This window comes from Rhinolophus sinicus, chromosome 7 (assembly GCF_057876585.1).
Source record: "Rhinolophus sinicus isolate RSI-liver-muscle chromosome 7, RSI-T2T, whole genome shotgun sequence".
NCBI classification, from domain to species: Eukaryota; Metazoa; Chordata; class Mammalia; order Chiroptera; family Rhinolophidae; genus Rhinolophus; species Rhinolophus sinicus.
The window spans coordinates 9,644,445-9,668,603 of NC_142507.1; the positions used below are offsets into that span (position 1 = coordinate 9,644,445).

Consider the following 24,159-nt stretch of genomic DNA (forward strand, 5'->3'; position numbering starts at 1 on the left):
CGGCTAGGCCTTATTTTCAGGAAAACACAGTAGCACCCTATGGTTACACTGTACCTTACATTTAGGTGGGACTTTAACATTTTCTAGGTTATCTTGGTTTTTATATTGAACTTAAGAGCTATACAGATTGAGCAATTATTCCCATTTGGCAAACTGGGAACAAAGAGGCTCACAGAGTCAAGTAAATTGTAAATTGCAGAGATGGAATTACAGATGAAGTTTTCTAACTTGGTGCTTTAAGAAATATGTTTTATGGAATTTTTGCCCTTCGAGAAGGAGCTCTAAGGGCATGTTTGATCATCTGTCTTCACCACACAAACATGAGGCAATCTGGGCTAGTGAGCCTGAGCAAGTTTAAATAAAATTCAAAGGTCACACTCCATTACTGCCACTAATTTGCTCTTGGCAATTAATGACAGTGGCACACTAGTTTTCTCAGTTGTTTTATAATTAAAAGGACAAAACATGGAGCTCCATAATGCAGAAAGTTACAAAGAAATAAGTTTAACTCAGCACCTAAGAGCACAGAGAGAATTCTTCTGCTTTTGATCTCACTAACACTTCTAGACTTTAAACTAGGATTTGCATGTGGCAGTTTGAATCTTGAGTCTGGGTTATTTGCAATATACGAGTATGAAACACTGAGTGAGTAGGGAAGTTTATATTTGCAATGAGATCTTCCTCTGAAAGGATTGAGGCCGAACTACTATTTAATTTTCCATGTTTGGAAAAGGAACTGAAATAAGCACTTAAATCCCTTTCCCCCCATTTTTGTAATATGAGTCAAACTTCAGGAAAGCTCTCCTCTTTCCCCACACAAAGAAAATTTTTATGTTCCTATCTGGTGTAGAGCTATCTAATGACCAAAGAAAATCTCAAGATCTTTTTTCCTGGAAAAGCTACTTGTTTTAATGGAACAGTCAGCCTGTCAGGGAGAACACGGCCAACTTAAGTGGCAGCCATAGAGCAGATGGTTCCCGGAGTCTGTTCATTCACCTGATACGGCTAAAACCGTTATTGGAAGGCCACCGTGTGGTTTTTAAATTGCAGGGAACTGAATATTAGAAAAACACCAATCTTACACTTTGTGGCAGCATTTAGTATTTCACAAACTGTTACGTCCCAGATTGTTCTGTAAATAAAGGCTTCCCAGCGAGGAACTGAAAATGTTCTTCACGATATTTGTTCTGCACACAGTTTCTCAATGAATTCTCAATTTAAAGTCAGGACTTCTCAAATTTGTGCTTTCAACGTCAGTATTTGAAAGTATAATGCTTTGTGTTCAGCCAAGAGCTTTCATATTTGCTACTCAGTCAATGAATACTGTGCGTCTCCAAAATACAAGATACTGTGGGAAAACCCAAACTATCAACTCTTCGTTTATGGAGCTTAAAACCCAGAATAGGGGTAACGCCGGTAATGTATGTGTAAAACACAGATTGGTATAATAACTGACAGGCGAGAAGTACTCAGTGTCCTGAAGATGCAAAGAAGGAAGAGATCCCCTAGGTTCATGAAGGGGACCTCTTCATGGAGGAGATGCCACTTGCTCTGAGTTCTGAAGGGTCGGAGGATTTCACAGGTGCCATTGCAGGGTGGTGAGAGGGCAACCGCACAAGCAATGATATCCAGCCAGAAGCATGTGTGACAAGTATGTTGACAGTCAATCTAATCAAAATGGTAATGCTGATGAGTATGGGAATCGATTGTTGCTCAAATTACCTTAAACCGTTTGGTTTCCTACAACACACTACCCCTAACATTCCAATAATTTTCAATAATGGTTTCATGGTATTCCTATTGGAACTGAATAAAACAAGGAATAGTATCATAACATACACCAACATCTACTAAATACAAACAACCTTAGTTAGAGTGTAATAAAAACCCCTGACCGTTTTTGTGAAATCTTGGTTAAAGTTAAAGTTCAGACACATAAACTTTGCTTTCACAGAAGAGTCCATGACATTAGGACTTCTGTATATTAAACTGATGGCCACTAACTTTTCGAGGCTTTTGTTTCCTAGTCTGCAAAGCAGGGCCTTAGCTCACTTGCTCCAAATGGCTCCTTCCAGCTGTGCGATTCTCTAAACACACTTGAACTCAATAGCACACAGCTACATAGTGTCAGCTGCCATCTAGATATTGTCCACATACAATGCATTCTCAAGCATTGGTGCCTGAATCTACCACAAAAGCTAATAATTTTACAAAAACATCTTTTTTTTAAGTTAGGAACCAGAAGGGGCCCAGACACAGAAGTGTGGAAAGCAGCCATCTGGAGAGATTGTGCTAAGAACACCCACCAGACCACTTGAGCTCTGGCCTGAAGGGAGCAGAGGAAGCAGATGTGGGGGAAAGGGAAGTGTACTGACTGGGAATAGGAAATGTGCTCTGTTCCCAGCTTTGCCACGGACGGACGCGCTGTATGACTGTGGATAAGTCCTTTCACCCACTGGGCCCTGCCTCCCGGGCGATAAAAAAATTGCTCCCAGTGACACCTGAAATCCCATTATTCTCTGTGAAAAACCTATGCGTCTATGTGGGACATATGATTCAGTATCTCGGTGCTAAATCACAACAGATTCACCAAAAGAACGTGTATCATTATTTCACACAAGCGCTTTTTACAGTTCAGGAAGGCTTCCCTACCACCTCTTCTGTCCCAGCCCCATTTTCTGTTTCCCTTGCTGAGTCTTCTGATTGCAAACAATTGTTCCCAGTAGTGTAAAAGCTCCTGCTTATCTCCTGAGCCCTTCCAGGGGGGCGCTGAAGCATGGGTGACCCAGTTCTCCTGTTCCCCTCGGTTACGTGGGAAACAAGACTCTCCTGACGCTTCCCATTGCTAAAAATGGAATGCATTCAGTCTAGAGCTCCAAGTTATTAGCCCGGAAGATAAGCGGAAAAATAATTGAAACTCAGAACAGCTGCAGTCCCTGCTAGGTCCTTAAATTTCTAGTAATTAGGTACAAAAGGGAACTTAGCAAATGTGAGTCTTTCATTTGTTTGCAAAGGTCATGAAACAACTTTAAAAAAATGAGGGTTATGACAGTTTATAAAACACATATATTTACGAAACAATCATTAGCTGAAAGATGTTCTACTTGGCATTAAGTTAACTGTTATCCCTATTTTACATGAATGATATCCCTGGGTCAAACAAAAGAACTAAAAGATAAATTCGTATTTGTCAATAAAGTTTAGCTTCATTTTTGGCTAAAGTACCTACACAGTGCAATTCATATGCTTCAGTGTGTGGACATTGTTTTTGGCTAAGCAGCCTTTGCATATATATTGTTCATTCGTTCATTCATTCATTCATTGAAAGAAGACATCTGACTGCAGGATACCTGGCTTACTGCTAGTTCAGAGCCCAGGTGACAGTATATTCACCAAATAGGCGCAACAGCGGACATTAAAGGTAAATGATGCCTCCTTCCGCCCATGAATTTACTTGTTCATGATCTAAGATACAGTGATTATTCCCTCATCTTGCGCACACACACACACACACACACACACACACACACACACATACACACTTGCTTTTAAAAAGAATTTTAGAAGTTTGTATCATCACATTACTTTCTTTAAAAAAATTAACAACTTATATTTTCTTTCCCACCGCATTTATCACTTTATCTGGAGCGTGGCTAGAGGACACACTCCAGAATGAATTCTGAAGCAAAGAAACATATGTACTACGGCAGCTGTGTAATAGTTATAGAGTTAAAGGAGAATCAGCAAAGACAAGGCCTGTGAAATGAACAGAAAGGCAGCGTAAGGTACGTTCCAGAAATGCTCTAGGCTGGGCAAAGGCTGGTAGAAACTCGGGCCCAGACTTTTGGAGGCTCGAGGAGCAGGACAACACGTGGCTGGGAGGCAGAGGCTGTAACCAAAGCCGCTAGACTAGGGAGCGCCGCCTAGACCTGGGAGAGGAGCCGCAGACGGATGCTGTGGTGGGTGCGGGGTGAGAACGGACCGCAGGTGGACCCTTACTGGTCAGTGCTGTCCAGCAAGAGGGGCTGACATACACTGGGGCTCATCCTGCACTAACCCCCTCGGCAATCCTGGGAAGCAGCTTCAATTACTATATTTTTAATCACTAAAACTAAAGCTTATGCACTTGAGTAACTTTCAAAGTGCCCGAGTCAGCACCCACACTCAGATCTCCTGCAGTTCCAGAGCCGACCTCAGCTGTCCAGCCTCCCAGGGACAGGGAGCCCCTTCCTCTCTGATGGACCCACTAAAGTACTTCCTTCTTCCCGTGCTCCGAGCGTCCTGGAAACATCATGCCCATCCACAGTAATTCTCGTCTCATCTCATCGGTGCTAAAGGCGTGTAATAAAATACAGGCCTTTGGTATCTCATGAATATTGACGTCTTCTTATTTTGGGGTACACTTTCCCTATATTGTATCAATGTTGCAGATAAGTCCTTTCTCTACTGTTTGCATTTCAATATCTAAAGAGAAGGTGCAAGATTCTGAGTTTAGTTTTCCTCTCTTCCCTCTTCCCCTCTTATTTCCTCTCTCTCTCTCTCTCTCTCTCTCTCTCTCTCTCTCTCTCTCTCTTTCTCTCTCTCTCTCTTTCTCTCTCCCTCCTTCTACATTGCCCATCCTTAGCACAAGCATCTGAAAATGAAATGGCATCTGATCTAAGGAATATAACTATTGTATGTGTTTGTGCGTGTGTGAGAGAGGTGGGGTGGGAGAGAGAGAGAGAGAGGTGGGGGTTAATGTGGTTTGTAACTCTAAATTTTAAAATTTATTTTAAATTATTCCAAACATATAAACATGAAGAATAATACAACAAATGCCCATATGCTCATTCCCCATCTTAAGAAATAAAATCTTTCATAGTCGAATGTCTCTAGTGTTCAACTCCTAAATAAATGCTTTGCGATGAATTAAATAGAACTTATAACTCCTGCTCCATTTCATTTTGAAATTAACTTTTAAAATTTCATTTTAAATTGTTTTGAAAAATTAACTTTCTTTAGTAACAAAAGATTCTATCATCTTCTGTGACCTAATTCTGTGTGTACTTAGATATCTGTCACTTCACATTCAAATCACCAAAACCAGAAATTACTAACTTCCCCATCAAACTGCCTTCCCCTATGGGTTTCCCCGTTCTGCAAGAAGCATCACAATGTTCCCAGGTCACCCAGGTTTGATGTACGGATGATATGCGATTCTTTCCTTTGCAGTTCCCCCTAAATCTGATCTGTCTCCAGATGTTGCTGTTGTGTTTCTCTGCGTTGGTTCTGTCTTTCTCCATCTCCTCCACTACAGTCTAGCCCAAGGGTTCTCCAACTGTCATCCAGGGGGCCATGGGAATCCCCAGGAGTCTTCTGTGGTGTCCTGGGGTTAAAATGATTTCCACGATAATATTAAAGTGTTATGTGCCTTTTTCACTTTCTCTCACAAGTGGACAGTGGAGTTTTCCAGAGCCCACACGTCATGTGACGTTACAACTGCCTAAATGGACAACTGAATGTATGACAGTCCAGTTGGATTCTATTAAACCAGACAGTAAAGAAATTTATAAAAGCGTAAAACAATGTCTTTTTTTCAGGGTTTTCCATTTTTAAAAACGTATTTTTCATGCTAATGCTTTTATGTTAATATTTATGGATTCATTATTATTTTTAAATAAATGTGATTCAATTTCTCTGTGTTAATTTCAAATATGATAAACACTTATAAACGCCACATACACAAAAGCACTGTGGGGTCCTCCATCCTTTTTAAGTACACCAGGGGTCCCAAGACCCAAAGTTTGAGAACAGCTCCCCCAGTCCAGGCCTGCATTGTCTCATCTCTGCAGACTTTGCAACACCTTCTCACTGAGTTCCCAGCCTCTGGTCCTTCGCTCTTCTGTCCGTCTGTGCATGACAGCTGAGTTCACCTTCTGAAGAAAACGTTATTTTCCCTAATATCATTTTCCTGCTCAGAATCCATTAACGTAATGATCTTTAATTCCTATAACATTTTCAATCTTATCAGTGTTCCAGGTTTATCAACCATAACCTGTCCCCCAAAACCATCCACCTTAGGTCATCCGCAGGTCAGGCCAGGTGTACTGACACCAGGACATACGTTCATCCACCTCCCAATCTTTGTTTTGGTAATTCTGTCTCCGATCCCCTCCCCGGACTGGGCGCCTCCCCTGTGCCCCGTTTGGGGTAGCACCTGGGGTGTAGAGCTAAGAACACGTGCTTCAGTATCTGGTTGAATCTACTTCTTATTAGGTGTGTGATATGGGCAATTCACCTGGAATTGTAAAATAGAAAGTAAAGTACAATACAGGAGCTAGTTCAAATGGCTGTTGTCAAGACTTCATGAGACCATGTTTAGTACACAGGCACACAGTATGTGTTAGGCAATGTGGTTATCCAAATCCTGCTAAGGTCCCCGCTTGTTCATGAAGGCTTCTCGGTCTCCTTCATCCATACCGTTCTCCCTTTTCTACTCCATGGAAGGTCTGGCCCACACATCTTGACTTCCCAAGTGAGATAAAAAGTGGTCATGTGAACTAACTCTCCCTCCCCTCCCCTCCCCACCTCTCTCTCTCTCTCTCTCTCTCTCTCTCTCTCTCTCTCTCTCTCTCTCTGTCTCTCTCTCCCCCCCATATATGTATCTGTTTTCTTAGACTGCCCCAGTGCTGTTACCATGATTCCATAAATTCAATATGTGTGTCACTGTTCCTCTCCTTTCCATAAAATAACACACATAAACCAATTCTCAGCTGACAGCACCACATAAAATACATTTGATCTATAACCTTTCATTCGTCCTGCCCTTCTCAGAACAGTTAGGCCAAGTCTTCCTCTAGGATAATAAATCCATTCATTTGAAAAAGGAAACTCAAACAGGAAACATTTTATATAGAGAGGCAGATCTGATGATAGAATCATCCAAACTACACAAAAACAAGGCCAAAGGCTGGTTGATTCTGGCTGAAAATCATTCCCACTGTGAAATGACTTCCAGCCATCCCCAACTTTTCAGAAGTGTGCTGGGAATTTACAAGGCTTGAAATCTTCAGTTAGGGCTCTGTCAGTTAGAGGTGGGTGTGGATTGTTATAGGATGTGGAAAAGCGTCCCCCTTGGAGTCCAGACTTGCTCTGAGGTCATGGGTGGCTTCATGACTGTGAGTTGGTCCTTTGGCCTCTGGAGATCAGCTTTATGATCTGCTAAATGGACCATGGTTGTCAAAAGATCAAATGAGAGTCAGTGTGTGGGCGCGCGCGCACGCGTGTGTGTACATTTATATTTTACAAGATTGGTGTATAATGCTGAAATCCGCCTAGTATGAAAAATACTTCAGAAGTTTAAATTATGGAATATTTGTATGATGGACTTGAGATAGTGTAGTACGTTTTTGTAAAAGCTGTATTCATAACTGACCTAAAAACACAAAAGCTTGGACTTTAGCACAGGTAAGCAGAGAAAGGAAGCATGCAGAACCACTCTGCAAACAGTTCGATTATTGACCATCACTGACAGGTACATAATCTGTAACCCACCAAGTTTATTGTTCAGTTTATACCTAAAAGAAATGCACACGTGTGTTCACCAAAAGAAGTGTACAACCATGTTCCCACCAGCACTATTCATTCTTCAGACACAAAATAGTACATGTGATACTAGCTAAGTGCATTCATACAGAGTGCAAGACAAAACAAAACAAAACAAACAGGCAAGAGAGGTTTATGGTGTTAGAAGGTAAGGTTCTGGTTACCTTCTAGGAAGGGTAGGAAATGGTACTGACTAGCGGAGAACAAGAGAAGGGCACTGGGAGGACGCTGTGAGCACGACCTAGCTCCTGAGATGCGTGCCGGTCACGTGGGTGTATTCAGTTTGTGAAAAATCTCCAAGCTGCACACTTATGAATTGTGTATTTGTATATGCATATTTTCCTTTAGAGAAAGGTTTACTTAATAAGCTAATAGGCACATCCATTTGCCATTTATCTTTTTATCTTCCATGTTTTTGTTAAAACAATAAAGATGACATTTTCTTACAACTTTTTTAATTTATAAAAATTTCATCTACCAAGATTAACTAGCGTATTGCTTCCCTTGTTGCCGTAACTAAATATGCTTATTGATAAATTTAGTTGCACGTGAAAAGTTTCCTCTTTAGGGGAAGGAAGAAAGGGAAAACCTTTTACCTTTTTTTCTAAAATGGAGAAGTTGATTTTCCTCTGTTATAGTTTAGAATCCATTACTTTTTAAACTTGGCAAAGAAAGAGTCCAAGTGGAATTTGCCGGGACAACCTGAGTAAGTGATGATGGAGGTGGAGTGAATGTTTGGACTTTAAGTGCTATATATAACCATAACCAATGTGTTTAAACCAACTCTAGCAGCCCTGAGCGACACCTGTGGTGTGTGTCCTTTTGGATGAAAGTTGTGGCTAACTTGTTTACTCGACTGAATTTCCTGACCTTTATTTTAACATGAGCCTTGAAGAGAAAAAAAAAAAAATGTTCCTTGCAAAAACATTTTATCTGAAGTCCTAGAAAATATTCTAAAGGACAGTTCAACTATTTTGTGATACCATACTAGTTGTTGCCACTAAAACTTAGTGCTAAAAACGCCTTTCCCCAAAGTCTATAAACAAACCCAGATACGTTTGCCTATCGCAGATACTATATTGTGTGACAAAAGAGATCTTTGATTTAGGGAAGAATTCAGATTGTAAGAACTGTTACTTTTTATGATGCTATATTTTCATTTGAGATTATGTTGGAGAACATGCATGGGCCTTTCAGGAACAAAAGCTACCCACTATTCGCCATCAGGACTACATAACAGGGCCGTGTTATAATCACACTGTGGGAATTATGCCAGCTAAAACATGTCTTCCAAAGCTGTCATACCCAATTGCTTGCCTTTCAGGTTTTGTGCTGGGTATATCATGGTATGTTTGATCTAGGATCATTCTTAGATGTGTGGTGAGGAATAGCTGAGGAATTCTTCTTGGGCTAGCCTAGGCGAACCCTAAGTGATCCGGTGTAAGGAGGTGCCTCTCTCCCTGCCCCTTGAGCATCTTATATTCAATGACATAGATGTTTAAAATCCAACATCTGACTGGTATGCTCTCATTTAATCTGAAGATCACTGATCCACTAAAATGTCCTCTGCAAAAGCATTTTTCTTTGGAATCCTGGGAAGAATTCAAGCAAGTCAGTCAGTCAGTTTCTAGGTTGCTTGTACGTACCACTAACTCAATATTGATTCCACGCAACTATTTTATGTGTAGCTTAGAATCCGGCCAATCTCCCAGCACACACTGGATTCTTAACTGTTTGACGAGCGCATTAACAAATGAGTAATATGTGGCGCTGAGCTGTACGTGGAGTGAGAGTCCTTGACGGAGTTATAGGCTGATGATACTGCACGGAGTGGACCTGAAGAAGACAAACTCAGCTCTCCAAAGGGAGTTATTCCAGGGTGTCACCTGCACGGAACCCCCTCAACTGTGTAGATCATCTTTCAGGCCAAGCTGGTTCCCATCTCCAAAGCTTCAGAACCACCGCTGAAAACCTCCTCACGTTCACAGCCAGACCAGCCTGAAGGCTGCAGGGCCCCTCTGACCATCTCCACATCTACTCTGAATCTCCAAGGCTTTGGGCAAGTCTTCTGCACTGATTCTGAATTCAAAAATATTTACTAAATGTCCATTACTAAATGTCTAATAGGCGCCAGGCGTTGAATTTTTTTTTTTTTTTTTTTTTTTTTTTTTTTTTTTTTTTACCTAAATTAATCGCTTAAATTCCGTTATGTCCATAAAATAAGGAGGAACATACCTATCATGCAAGGGTACTATAAAGGTAAATGAATTATAGTATGTAATCCCCTAACATTTAATCTGGTGCACCGGAGTTCAAAAAATGATAGCTATTAATACTGATTATAATGAAATGCAATTTAATGCTAGTCAAAAACAAAACATGATTCAGGCAACGTTACAGTACTTAAAAACCAAATACAGAATTTTTAAAATTTGCAGTTCGATTATTTTCTGATCCTCTCTGAACAGTTGCTATTACTATTAGTTTGTAATTTAAAACGGACTTTACCTTTGTATTTGACCCAATGTGATGAAAAATACAACTAGATATTTCTAAAATGTAAAACTCCAGTAATTAATTATATTCTGTCACTCAATGGATTCATGTTGTTAAACACCCCGTTCCCTCTTTGAAGGACCCCCATTTGTTGCCCAGGGTAAATCAAGCTCATGTGATATAATGCAGTTTAACGGTTCTGAGATCACTAGTATTTTCCAAAAGTATATGACAACCCATCTGTATGAATACTTAAAACTAGCCTTAGGCCCTCTGAACCCGAAAGGAACTTCCTCTCCCCTGAAAATATTAAAGCTTCCTCACTGAAGCAAAAGACTTTACTTTCTAGTATTGAACAAATACTTCAATCTAAATGAACGTAGTCATTTATGCCTCAGTATCCAAACACTGAAAAGACTTTTTCTTAAGCAAGTTTTGAGGAGTGAAGTAAGTTTCTGGAAGGAAATGGTTTTCAGGTGTTCGAACCCAGAAAGGAATGCTGCCCATGGTGAGTGAGTTCCATGTAGGCCCTCTAAAAGTAGAAGCTAAGAGCGCTAGAATCACTGAGTCCACAAATGAATTTTTGTGACCTTTCTAGACAATCAAATTAATGAGAAACTGCATAATCTGTCTATCACAAGTCATTACATCATGAGACCCTTGGGACCAGCATGGTTCTATGACATTGACCAGTCATTAAAACTGTCTGAACTTTAGTTCCCTTATTTACAAAATAAGATTTGTATTAGACAATCGTCTGACAGCCTGTGGTTCATTGATCAACAGCCTGTATAAGCGGTTTTCAAACTTTTCACGTATACGGATGGTTTTGTAACGTAAACAGCACCCCTGTGCCCCCAGAGATGGTCCCAGCACCCCATGGGCAGCTTTTTGGGCCACTGGCAGTAACTCCACCTCCCACGGTACCAGGTACTGTCGGAGCCCCATCTGTATTCCTTGAACCCCACTATTCAGAAGCTCCAGGCAACTTCAATATGGCCAGGGTCCACCTCTCAGTGCCCAGGGCTCTTGCCAGAAGCATGGACGTATAAGTGAACACTTCCTGGGAACAACCCTGCGCCAATAACGATGGGAGTTGGGGTGTAAGGATTCACGCTTCCTCGCCTGCTCAGAGGACTTATTCCGAGAAACGGGCACCATTCCCCAGAGCTCCCCCCGTGGAATTCAGCTCCAGTTTTTCACACTGGTAGCTGTCTTAGTCACTCACCCTTTACTGACTGTCTCCCTTCCCTGGATTACTTTCCCCAATGTTCTATACATATTTCAACTTCAAAAGAAACACTGGAAAATCTTATTCTTCAGAGTTTTCTCATAATATGCAAACATACTTTTCCTACGCGCCCTGGATTAACTAAGATTTAAGAAACACCATTGGGGTTAAGCGCCTATTCTGGTGCTCAGAAATAATCGGCATGTGCCTTTAAGAACAAAGCCAACAAAACAAAAAGGAGACAGTTAAATTCCAGTTCCTCACAAGGAACCATTCACCCTTAGAGTAAAGAAAAATGCAGAGATGGGAAGTTCATGTGCTCTCACATTTTTCGATCAAAACTGCCCCTTCCCCAAATTCCCCTAATAAATGTTCTTGTACCATAACAATATCTGATATAAAAAAAAATCCCCAATTTCCTACTTACATAATCACGTCAACAATTTGACTTCTACAGAGTTCTGAGTTTTGTACACTGTGTACAAAATCAGAAAAAGGTTTATCATTGTGTTTCTTTCGAATATAGCTGATAGGGACGTGTTAGATTGAAATAACATAACTTCAAACTGCAGATAGTTTATTGACTCATAGAACAGATGAGCAATAGAAGTGGGGCCCTTAAAAGTAGCTACTAAATCTTCTTCCTTTCAAAACCATGACAGGTATGTGCCACTGATGTTTTCTCTGGGCAGTTTTGAGCCCCATGAAAGACAGGACATGCATTTTCGACATGATTATGATTCCTGGCCACGCACAGGTCAAGAAGCCTGAAAAATAACTAACCTGAGCACCTAAGAATCTAGCTCTTTCCCTTCTTCCTCTCCACCCATGGTTTCTACAACCATCCCCCCGCTGAGCCAAAGGTCAAATCATGCTGAGAGACAAAAATAAGAGTCTGTCTTCAGGTAACAGAGGGGAGAGCCCCGGGCTCCTGCTGAAATCACTCTACCACCCTACTCTCCACAATAGGTACAGTCACCCCTCTGTCTTGCTCCCAGCCAGCTTCCGGGAACTAAGTTAATTACATTCAGGGAGTCTCTTACACAAGGGACCAATGACGGGTCAAAATCCTGAGCTGACAGAATGTTTTCCAGTTTTCTAGATAAGGAAGACACTTAGTCCTAGTTGGACTAAACCTAGTTGGAGCTGGAGCATTGTTTCTGGAAAGGGTATTGCATGTGCGTGTACCAGAGAGATTTTTCCAGGCATGTTGCCTAATCCAAGTTCTAGTCACAAAAAGATCAGTATCAACTCCAAATTAGGAAGTAGCTACACTAAGATGATATATGAGATATTATTGGAGGATATATCTTGAAGTGGCAATAGAGTGAGGGAGCCGTTTCCTTTTTCATTTTAGGATGTGTTTAAAGAACCCTTTAAAAAAAAAAAAAACATACACAAAGTACAGAATGATTCAGCCATTTGCCAAATGTCACCATTCCAAGAGCTCGCATTCGATCAGCATGTGCCAGTTTTCTTAAGTACTGAACCAGGTTAACGGTACAAATTCACCATCCGAGTTCTCTGGAGACACACTGTGCAGACATAAAAGCCACAGGCCCTGATCAAGGATTGTCCAAAGCCTCAGAAAATCATTCCGTGGACGTCAAAAAACACTGTGCTTGAAACATGAAGAGTTCTGAAGCTTTATTTGACTTTGCAAGGCAAAAGACCAGAAATAATAGTTTTAGAAGACACTTCCAGTTGATTTTAACTTGCAAACTTTATTCACTGTCGGACCCTCAATCATTTCCCTCCGCAGTACCCCATATAAAAGAGAACGCAATTGCTAAGCCCGGGCCAAATCTGACACAGGAAAGAAACATCAGGGTGAAGCTGAAGGAAAAAACCTTTGCAGATTTCAGACCTTCATTGAAAAGGCACCTTTTTTATACTGTTTTCATCACACTTAGCAAAACGTAAAAGGCAATGGATATCACTTTTCTAAAGGTTCAGATCATCCAACTTTATCCCCAACACTTCTGTTGGAAAATAGAACCACAAAGCCTCTAAGATTAGAAATATTCCAGTACGTTGCTTATTCTTTCTGAATACGGGGGTGGGGGCACAGGAGGTGCAAATTTCAGAAAAAGTTTCTTTGGGGGTAATTAAACTGGGAGCTTTGACCCTAAAATAAACCAATAATGCCATCTCATGGAAAACATTCAGAAATATTAACTGAAACAATGAGCAGAACGTAATTTTTCATTGAACCCCTATTCCAAACTTCCCACAACTCTGACTGTTTCCCTCTCTCTTTCTTAAGGACTTTGTTCTCTGTGTTTTTCTCTATACCAGAGGTCCCCCACTGACCTTAAGGATCTGCTAGCTTCCATGCTTCCATGGTCACAGAGTGTACCCAAACTGTAGGAATGGAAATATTATAGTGGACAAATCTTAAATTTATCAAACTATTGGAAACATAATTCAGAAAAAATGACAGTGAGTCAGTCATTTCATTTTTGGACTAATGTGCCATTATATTTGTAGCTCATCTTTGCAAGTGGTATGGTATTAATTCCCCCAGGTAGTTTCATGACATATTGTCAAGAGGACTAAACTCCGCTGCCTTCCCGAGTCCACCGAGAAATATCTGGAACCCAGGACGACAACATTCACTGCAAAGTTACATGAGACGTTTGAATGAAGAGAAAACTCATGCGATATACATGTCACATACAAGGAACGTTTCAACAGCGAGTGTCAGAAAAGTTTTACTGCGGCCTCAACAATAGGGGTTTACTTCTCTCCTATAACAAGAATTCTTCAGGTAGGAAAATGTTGGTGTTATTTTAGCAGCTCAACATGTTGGGGGCAGTAACGATAAGAGAGTTGCCTCAGCTTCTGGCAATACATCCCCACTTCAGACAGAAAGAGGAGGCGGGGGAAGGAACAAAGAAGCCACATCTGTCCCTTTTAGTAGGAAAGCCAAAGTTTTGCCAGAATCGCCCTCCCTAACCCCACTCCCACCCCCCATCCCCACTCCTCCCTCCCACAGCAGTCTCCGCTTGTACCCCATCTGTCCCCAGCTGCAAGGGAGATTGGGAAGGGGAGCATTTAGCCCTCCCAGCAGCGACAGAAGTGGGCAGTTGGGAATGGAAGTTGGGTTAACCAACGCTCGATCTGCCCATGTGTGAACTTGAAGTGAGACGACAGCCATGGTCGGCATCTCCCCTCCCCCTCGGCTGGCCTCACGGGGCTTATTCCTTTCCCCAGCAGGCCAGAGAGACCTTTAGGGCACTGCGTCATGCAGAGACTCTAGTCCTGCTCCCCAAACAAGAACGCAGGATATGGTGAGGCCAAAAAGGAACACCAATGGAGTCATAGATAGGGGAGTCATACCACTATATTCTCACTGGCGGCTGGCTGGGTTGGAGACACAGGAAGCCGGAGCCACAGGATCCTCAATCCACCGTCCGCTTCTCTGCCAACCAACCAACAGACGTAGCCACAGCAGTTATATCAGTGGCTAATGGCTAACCAGTAACAGCGGATAGCCATCTGATCACAGCTGATGACCATCTACTACCCGAGCCAGTGCCTTTCCACGTAAGGCCGAGAGTCTGGAAACTGCTCTCTGGGACTCTGTCCCCACACACTGGTTCCTGTGTCCAGCTTCCCAGGTCCTGGGACCCCACTCTGGGCACTGGATCTTGAGAGCAACCTAGAATTCTTGTAAGTTCTCACATCTCAGCATTTGACACCAAGTCCTCGGTCCATCACTTCCCATCTGCCAGCAAGATGCAGACCCCTACGCAGTCAGAGCTTATTTGGTGTGTTCTCAACCCGAGGCTCATGTGCCATGAAGACTTCTCCAGAGGGACGCAGATTGCATTCCCTATTTTAATCGTGGCCAACTCTTTCCTCCTTCCCCTCCTTGCTTCGCCTGCCAGTGTATCTGTGTCCATTACTGGGGCATAGAGAGAGAGAGAAAGACTTGGCAGCTGTTTCCTTGTAGTATTAAGATATGAGAAGTGTCATCACACACATGCGTATGGAAAAAAGTCAGAGGAGAAAGATGGGCTGTCTCCACAAAAGGCTGCGGAGTTAAGTGAAATTCTTTAGTGCACACCATTAGCTGACTCGCTTGCCTGTCGGTTATTTTATCAGCGTTTTAGGACTCAGGCACAGCCTCCAGCTGTTCTAGATGCCTCCAGAGTAGATTTAAGAATCACTCCTTCCCATAATTGTTTAGGAATGGTTTCAACCTGTTATCACCCACTGCGGAAATTTTTTACTTAACATAGCAGCTAAAACCGCCACAGAAATATCAGAAATCTTACAGTTATTGCAAAGGGGAAAATAACACTAATGAAGCAGTGTGGTCTATACAAAAATTACCAGCTGGGTTTTCCTTTTCGAGGTAGGGACTAGGTAGTGATCAGCAAAACCGCTTCCTGCACCTGGGTTTCACCACCTGTGAGGGTCCACCAGGAGAAATGCCTCCTCCTGGCTGTGCTAGAATATTCAGGAGGCTAGTCCTGGGAGGGATGGCAGAGTATATCATTGGCGCTGCAGCGTCGTAGTTACCTCAACCCTGTCATCCAGAACATAGAGACTGGCTCAGGACAGGATGGAAGGAAGGGATCAGTTGTGACCAGGGTCCCAATGCCTTCAGGTCCTCCCTTTAGCTGGACCCTGGAGCAGAACCTCAGGCTTGAGCCTGAGCAGCCCGGCAAAGTCAGCATTTGCAATCTGAGTGGACCCACTAAAACTCTCAGGGCTCTGCCGGATCTCTGGGACATGATGCATGAGAGTACTTTGCAAAATACTAGGTTGGTGCAAAAGCAACTGCTGTCTGAAAGGTTACAAACAATTGCAAAAACCGCAATTACTTTCGCACCAACCCAATATAAAGAAAGCCCTTTTTGAATGTCAGGTATATACGTGGCATGGTGTTAAATGAATGAATATATGAATGATAAATGAATTTATCACTTGAAAATTAATCTGTATTAGACATAAACTGTATAAACTAAAATTTATTGGGGGTTTTTTCAGCCTTTCGACTCACATTTAAATAAAGCTATTTTTGAAAACATAAATGTGAATACTCACATCATTTTATTAAAACCGTCAGTTTTAAGAACTCAACGTGAACTGATGGAACATACTCTGCATGGAGAGTCCTTCTATTAGGGAACAGTAATTTTTCAAAACAATAAGGAAATGTAATCTGGGAGTTAAATGGTAAAAGCTGCTGTCGGTTGCTTAAATCTGTGAATACAGAGGCAACTTTATGGAGCTAAAAACCTCTTGACAAGTTCTCACTGAAAAGTGTTCGTTTTTTCGTCTTTTTTTTAATTACCACATTGCCAACAGAGTTAGGACCAAACACTGCCTAACTGCTACCAGCATCACCACCCCCTTTCCTGGATCTCACACACTGCTCTGCAAAACAGAATACTGTCACTGAAACGCTCTACGAGGTCATTTCCCAGGCAGCAGGAAGGTGCACCTAACAGTAGTATGTATCCCTCTTTTTCAGACGGATGAGGAGATCCCAATAGGGCTTCTCTCACTCCTGTGCAGGAGGTTCCCTTCGGAAGCCCTCCTGATCAGCTCCGCCTGCTTCCTTTCTGCCTCCCCTCCCCAACCAGCTTTGTGTGAACATGTTTTACGTTGGCAAGTGGCCAAAGAATTTGCCATCCATAAATCCGCTGCCGGGCTACAAGAAGGTAACTCCACTGATTTCCTTGGTCTTGCTCATTTGCCGCAGCATGGGGACTGGCCCAGGGTTCAGGAAGTTGCAAACCTCTGAAGGATTGTGTGCATGTAAATTTGGAAATCCTGTTCTCCTGCACACATGCCAGCTAGAGGCACAAGACACCGAGTGCAAGTTCCTCTGTCCCAAGTCCCAGGCCCCTAATGTACCACTAGTGAGTTCACCTGACATTTCTCAAGGCTGTAGAAGAGTGAAGGAAGCAGATTATTCTAATCTCTTCCTATCGTTTTTTCACTGAAGACAGTGGGAAAATCGAGGAATTACAGTTCTGTCAAAGTTTGTATAGAAGCAGCAGAAAGACAACATCAGGGAGTCTTTCAAGATATTGTAGACTTGAGCTCCGAAAGCCCCAAACCACACGTTTCATTTGCTTACTGGTGCTGCTAAAATCTGTTGACTCTGATGAAAATCCAAAGTAGAACTTGTACAACTCTAGGTTAATATTTTCCATCATTGACTATTGATTTGGACACTTGGGGAGTCCCCAGAAGAGTCAACTGAGACCTGCACACTTCTGATTCCAGGTCACTTTTTAGTGTGTACATTTAGCATACATTACTTTTTTCCTTAAAAGAAAAAAAAATCTCATATACTAAAATGCCCCCACGTGGAACCTTCTGATTTCTTCTGAATGTGTATTTTTATTGACAGACTGAGTAGATGCTCTCTAATTTGAATCATCTGTGGTGAGCTTTAGAATTGGGTTCCTGATCAATTTTCTTTTATTAAAGACATGGAATGGAGTAAACCAGAAAATCTGAAAATATTCAATGTTAACAAGGGCATACAACAAAGGGACCGCGAGAGCTGTGCCTGTGGGAGAGGAATTCGGTCCAGCTGACTGCAAATCAATTTGGCGCTGTAGAGTCAGGCTGGAGGTGTGCAATCAGCGATTCCTTTCCTGATGCCAGCGCCATCGTTTTAAAACTGCTGGTTGACTGACTATGACCCATTAGTAGCTCAAGAAATCAGTATAGAGGACCGTAGCCTGAATTTTTCAAAACAAAATGAAATGGAGTGGAATGGAATGGAATAAATATCAAAAGGCATCCTTTGAAATCAAAGTAATACTGGTTTGTGAAAATGTTGCAAAACCAGTTTATATCTTACTGAGATCAGGGTCAGAAAAAAAGCTTACAAAATACTATTCTCACAAAATGCTTGTATCTCAGCTCACGTGTATAGTAGAAAAACAGTGTTTCTAAATTATTTCACATTTACTAAGAGTGGGCCCTGAAGTATATGCTCATTACAATTAGGATGAATAAAAGTATCTGTGGGACATTACATACGAACACTATACAGCAGGAAACAGGAATAACTTCAGCTCAGGCATCGACAGGATTAAATCTTAAACGTTGAAAGAAAAAAAAAAGAAATCACAGAGGAACACATATAGTAGACGCCATTTAGATGTGTTTCAGCACTATGAAAAATTAAAGAAAATGTATTTATTGTGTATGGATACATGCATATACAATAAAATCATAACGAAAGGCAGGAGAATTATAAACACACAATTCAGGTTTACAAGCCCCTCCAGGACGGAGGCAGAGAAAGGCACCCAGGAGGCAGGCTGGGGATTGCACACATCCTGGGAACATTCTGTTTCCTAAATTGTATGCCTGGAATATAGCTGTTTATTTTGCTATTCTCTAAAGTGTGCCTATATGTTATTTACACTCTTTTATAGGACTGATATATGTCATAATAAGAAAATATGGGTTATGACACATGTTTCCAGAATTCGTCACTGTGTTTTGTGGTTCAGGTTGCTCATCTCAACAATGTCACAAATTAATTCCTTAATATAAGTTAAAATACAGTTCTCTTTGATCTATTAACTATATTTCAGATGTTGCTTTAACCCCTCTTGTATAATTTATGACTTGATACAGATTTCATTGCTTCTAGAGCTAAGTGAAATATAATATTCACTGAGGTCATAACATTCCATGTAGGAATCCATTCTCTGGCTTCAGTAGTTATAATAATAAACAAGCTAAACTATGTCTGTAACACATGAAGAAGTTCTTTACAAGTTTACTTTATGCTCCTTTCTTTGATATCGCTCCTTACCACCCGTAAGTCCAGACGGGTGGGTAGCTCCCTTAGGGGTGATGCCATTCCTACTTGCTTAATCAAATGTATACTTTACAATTTTATATCTCCATCTTGCTTTACAACTGGAGACAGCACAGTATTTTTAAGGAAAGTCTTTTTCAAAAAGCAATAATCAACAGAACAAAACTATGAGGATCACCAGTGCTGTGTTTCCCCAGAAATAAGACCGGGTCTTATGTGAATTTTTGCTCCAAAAGACGCATGAGGGCTTATGCTCAGGGGATGTCACCCTGAAAAGTCATGCTCGGCCTTATTTTCCGGTGAGGTCTTATTTTCGGGGAAACATGGCATGACCATGTCAGACCGCGTCCCCTTTCTGAGCCCTGAACCATTCAGTTCCACTACAATCACCATTACTCTCTCTCAGGGCCGACAGGGATACATTTAGGCCAATCAAAGGTAACCAGACTTTGTCAGAGTGCAGAATGTATTTTCTACCTATTCAGAATGGGTAAATATAAAAGGAAGGGAAAATGCAGAAAAAGATATTCAATGGATATTATTGTGGTTATTTGGATAAGCATAAAACCAAAATTTAGCTAATGGCTGTTCAGTCTGGATTACTATGTGTCCAAATGCTATTTGACTTTAAAAACCTAACTCAAATTCTGTATCCTCCACAAAGCTTTTCCTGCTTTCCTCTCCCTGTCTCCACCCAGGTAAATAGAATTGTTCTCCCTCCGAGCCTACATAACTTTTCTTTTATACTTAGCCCTATTTCACATGATTAGTAGTTCTGTGTGTTTCTATCACTAACAATAAGCACTGAAATATACCTTAAATATTCTACTGTGAATAATTAGTGACTAAAATCCTTGAAATTTAAAAAGCAAATATTATCAGCCAGGCTGCTCGGTTGTAGGCAACAGATATCTGGCTAAAAGAAGCAAAGGTTAATTTATGAAAAGCACATTGAAGGTCTCCTAGGAGAGTATTTGGAGAACCAAGCTGGAGATTGGAAAGCACCACTGGTGCGGCAAAGGAGCCATAGCAGCAAGAGGGTCACAACGAAAGCCCCCTTCCCTTCCATGCACGCTACCTGGCTATGTACAGGAGGCAGGAAAATAAACATCCATGGAGAGAGGAGGGCATCTACCTGAAAACACCCTCACAGTATAAGTCTACACACAATGAGGGCGGGGGAATTCTCAGGAGGAAGAAAAGACAGGAAGAAGGGAGGGAAAAGGAGGAGAGAGGAAGAGAAGGATGGAGGAGGAGAGGTCAGAATGGCCCAAATGAAAAATAACGACAGTACCCAACGCTGGCTGGGTTCAGAGAAATGGGTCCACTCCTACATTACGGGTGAGAATGGAAGATGGACCAACCAGTCTGGAAAACGATTTGGAGAATTCTTATAAAACTAAACATGCAATTACCATGTTACTTAGCATTGGCACTTAGGGGTATTTATCAAAAAGAAACTGAAACGTCTGGTCACCTAAAAATCTGAACACGAATGTTCACAGCAGCTTTATTCATAACAGCCCCAAACTGGAATCAGCACAGATACCCTTCATCAGATGAACAGTTATACCAACTGTGGTCGATAGTTGCCATGGAAAATTCCTGTGCAAGAAAAGAAGTGTGAAATATTAAAATATGCAATAACTTAGGTGTCTCTCTAGGGTTACAATAGCCGATCCCAAAGGAGTACGTATTGTATGAGTCCATTTACGTAACATCTTTGAAATGACAAGGTTTTAGGAATGGAGGACAGAGGAATGGCTGCCAGAGGTTAGGGATGCCGCAGGAAATGGGGGTGGGGTGGGAGAAGGGTGCAGGAGGGAACTGTGGAAACTGTTCACTAGTTCCACTGTGGTGATTAATACACAAACCTACACAGATGACGTGGTTTCATGTCATCATAAGACACACACACGCAAAGGAGTCCAAGTGAAACGGGGAAAATCTGAATAAAATCCGGGGCATTCTATTAATGTCAATATCCTGGTTTTGATATTATACTCCAGTTTTACAAAATGTTATATTGGAGGAAAATGGGCGCACATACAAGGGATCTTTCTATTATTTCTTATAGCTGTATGTAGATCTAAAATTATCTTAATAGAAATTTTAACTACACACACAGAGACACACACACACACACACACACACACACACCATTATTAAACACCAACGAGGTGACACAAAAATTCTCCTCCCCACTAGCAATTCAAGGGCAATGGTAGCAGAGTGAGACAGTCGGTCACTAATTTCCGAAGAGTATGGAAAGTGTTATAGTTGCAGGGTTGTGCAACAGGCTATGGAAGTGGGAGGGCCTGCAACACGCAGAGAAGGATGCACAGAGGGTTCGACATCTTTGCCAGACGACAAGACAGAAGCCAAAGCTTACCAGAGAGATGGAAAAAGAAGAAAAGGGCATTGCAGGCTGAAGGAGCAGCACGTGGAAAGGCAGGAAGCATGGAAGAGTATGGAACGGTTAGGGAATGGCCTTGCATGTGGCCGAAGCTAGGAGCAGAGTGCCCAGAGATAAGATTGGGGGACACCTGGGAATAGTATTGTATTCTGTCTGCCCTAAGAAGTTCTCATGGGGTCCTGTGGGCAGCCCACAGCCAACCAAGGGAATGAGTGAGTCGTGTCACATTAGCTAGTTACGCGACCGAGGGGACTCTCACCTCTCTAAGTGTCGGTGGCCTCATCTGTCAAATAGGAATAAAACTGTTGTGAAGATCAGGTGGACATAATTAGTTGTTCTTAATCATTAATTGTTATTAATTCAGTGAGCATACATCTAAAGAGTTTAACACTGTACCCAATAAGTATTAACTCCGAGTAGGAGATACGGGGGGGAGGGATGAGCACTAACAGTTGTCACTAAGCTGGGAACTGAGGGACCACAGGTGAGGTGATCACAGTGAGGTGAAAGAAAGGCTGCAGCACAGACGTAGTGGGGACACAGTGCCGGACCCCGGAGAGCCACGGGAGCAAGGGGAATGGACTGTAGAGAGAAGCAGGAGGTGTTTTAAAGGAAGGAGACCTAGAATTTATGAAGTGCCTACCAAGTATTATACTTTACAATAGTAGCTCATTGAATCTTCACAGCATCACTAGCAGGGCAGGTATTATTATTATCTCCATAATGTGGAAGAGGAAACTGACCCTCGACGAGGTAAACTTGCCAAACATTATATAGGCAGTTAAGTGAGGGACGTGAGATTCAAAAGCTGGTCTGTCTGTACAACGTCCACACACTCCCCACTACACCAGGTAAATCATTTCCAAGTCTCAGTAAATGGCCCATAAAAACAGTTCACCATCAGTAATAAGTAATTCTATACAACAAATAATTCTCTGTGACTAATGGGGTTTTTATGCCTCTACCTCCCCTCCCCCTAAAAAACCCCACTCAACCTATTAGAAAAAAAAAAAGGAAAAAGAACACGTAATTGATTATGATTATGGCTGGCATTCTAGATGCAAAGAAGATAAATGATTATCCAAGTTGAATCCGAAAGATGGCACCTTATACTGTCATCTAGTCACAATTAGCCCTCAGCTCTCACCTCTCTCCAATTAAAATCCCCTCATGGTTAAAATATAATCTCTCAACCTACACACCAAGTTAAAAAGCAAAGATCCAGGAATTTGAAGGAGGAAATCCACAGGGAATGAGAGAATAATGGTGGTCACCTCCATGGCTTTTACCCTAGCTGGGTTCAAACCTTTCATTTCACATGTTAATTCACCATTTGAAGCCCAGGTAATAAATCTACTTAATCTCTGCATACTATATAGACCAGAAAAAATATTCTAGCAATGATACTCTTTAACCATTTTCTACTACAACAAACAGTAAAATCTGTGATTTATCTATTTTGCCTCTTCTGAACTGCAGAGATATACATTCACAAAGTATCTTATTCTCTCTCTCTCTCTCCATATGTATATCTCAAAAAAAAGGTATACACATTTTAAGGAAACCAACTGTATTAAAATTGTAATACTTAATATATACCAATAACAGAAGATGAATACAAGTCACGCGTATATATAATTTTTTGGCACCCCCGGTATATTACATTCTCCTTGGTTATACTATATACTGTATATATATATATGGATATACTGTATAAACCAGTAAGACGTAATTTTTTTTTTGTAAGTTATAATAGCCTAAAGGATGATACAATGTCTCTTTTCCTCAAATTACTAATAAAATTACCATTTGGCATTTAATTGCTTAAATTATATAAATAACACATAATTTTACTTTGCAACCTGTTGGATAATGTGAGAAAGCATAGGCATTAGAAAAAGGCAGGGAATCTCACGTCCTTGCTTTACTAAAAGCAATGTTTCTCAACCCTGGTTGAATTAGAATCACCCAGCATCTTTTAAAATAAATACTTATATCTGGACATCCCCTCTCTCCTCCTGCCCCAAGTGATTATGGGTTAGTTGTCTGGGGCAGAGATCGCAAAATTAAACTTTGTTTAAAGTGCCCTCTGTGTGAGTCCAAGGTGCATGAAGTTTGAAAACCAGTACTCTAGACCAGAAACGCAAAAAAGTGGCTCTCCTGACTTGTCGTCATTTTAAACTGTGTTTTTCTTCCCTCTTCATATGGCTTATACGCTTTTCACTGAAAGTTGGACATATTACACAAGACAATAGATATTGAGAGAAATAACTGTTACGCTTGGAGATGAGCCCACCTTTGCTTCTCCTGGGCCATCCGTGTCCTGTTGGGGTCCCTGTCAATCTAGGCGAGAGCTGAGCTGGGTTCCCAGCTTGCTGCCTGCTTGGCTTTGGGTCTCCCCATGTGGCGTAGGACTTTTTCTTCGTGCAATGGACAGAGAATCTGTCCCTTGCAGCTCTCCCAGCTGTATTCCACTCAATTTTATTTGACACTTGATAAGGTGATGGAGGAAGGAGGTGTTGTCTGATGTTCTTATTAAACCTCAGAGTTAGGCAGGCATTGTGGGTGTCTTGGGGCGGTGACACTCTTAAGAGTTCCTGCTCCTTCTACAGGGTAACACTG

General features: G+C 41.6%; 1 protein-coding gene across 1 annotated transcript in view; it reads right to left on the bottom strand.

Annotated features, from left to right (window-relative positions):
* Nucleotides 1-15,983: 15,983 nt before the first annotated feature.
* Nucleotides 15,984-24,159, bottom strand: part of LOC109444523 (uncharacterized) — a 37,140-nt gene continuing 28,964 nt past the window's right edge. The window contains exon 6 of the mRNA XM_088799372.1: nt 15,984-20,726. The gene's annotated coding sequence lies outside the window, so the exon portion shown is untranslated. The remainder of the gene's footprint in view (nt 20,727-24,159) is intronic.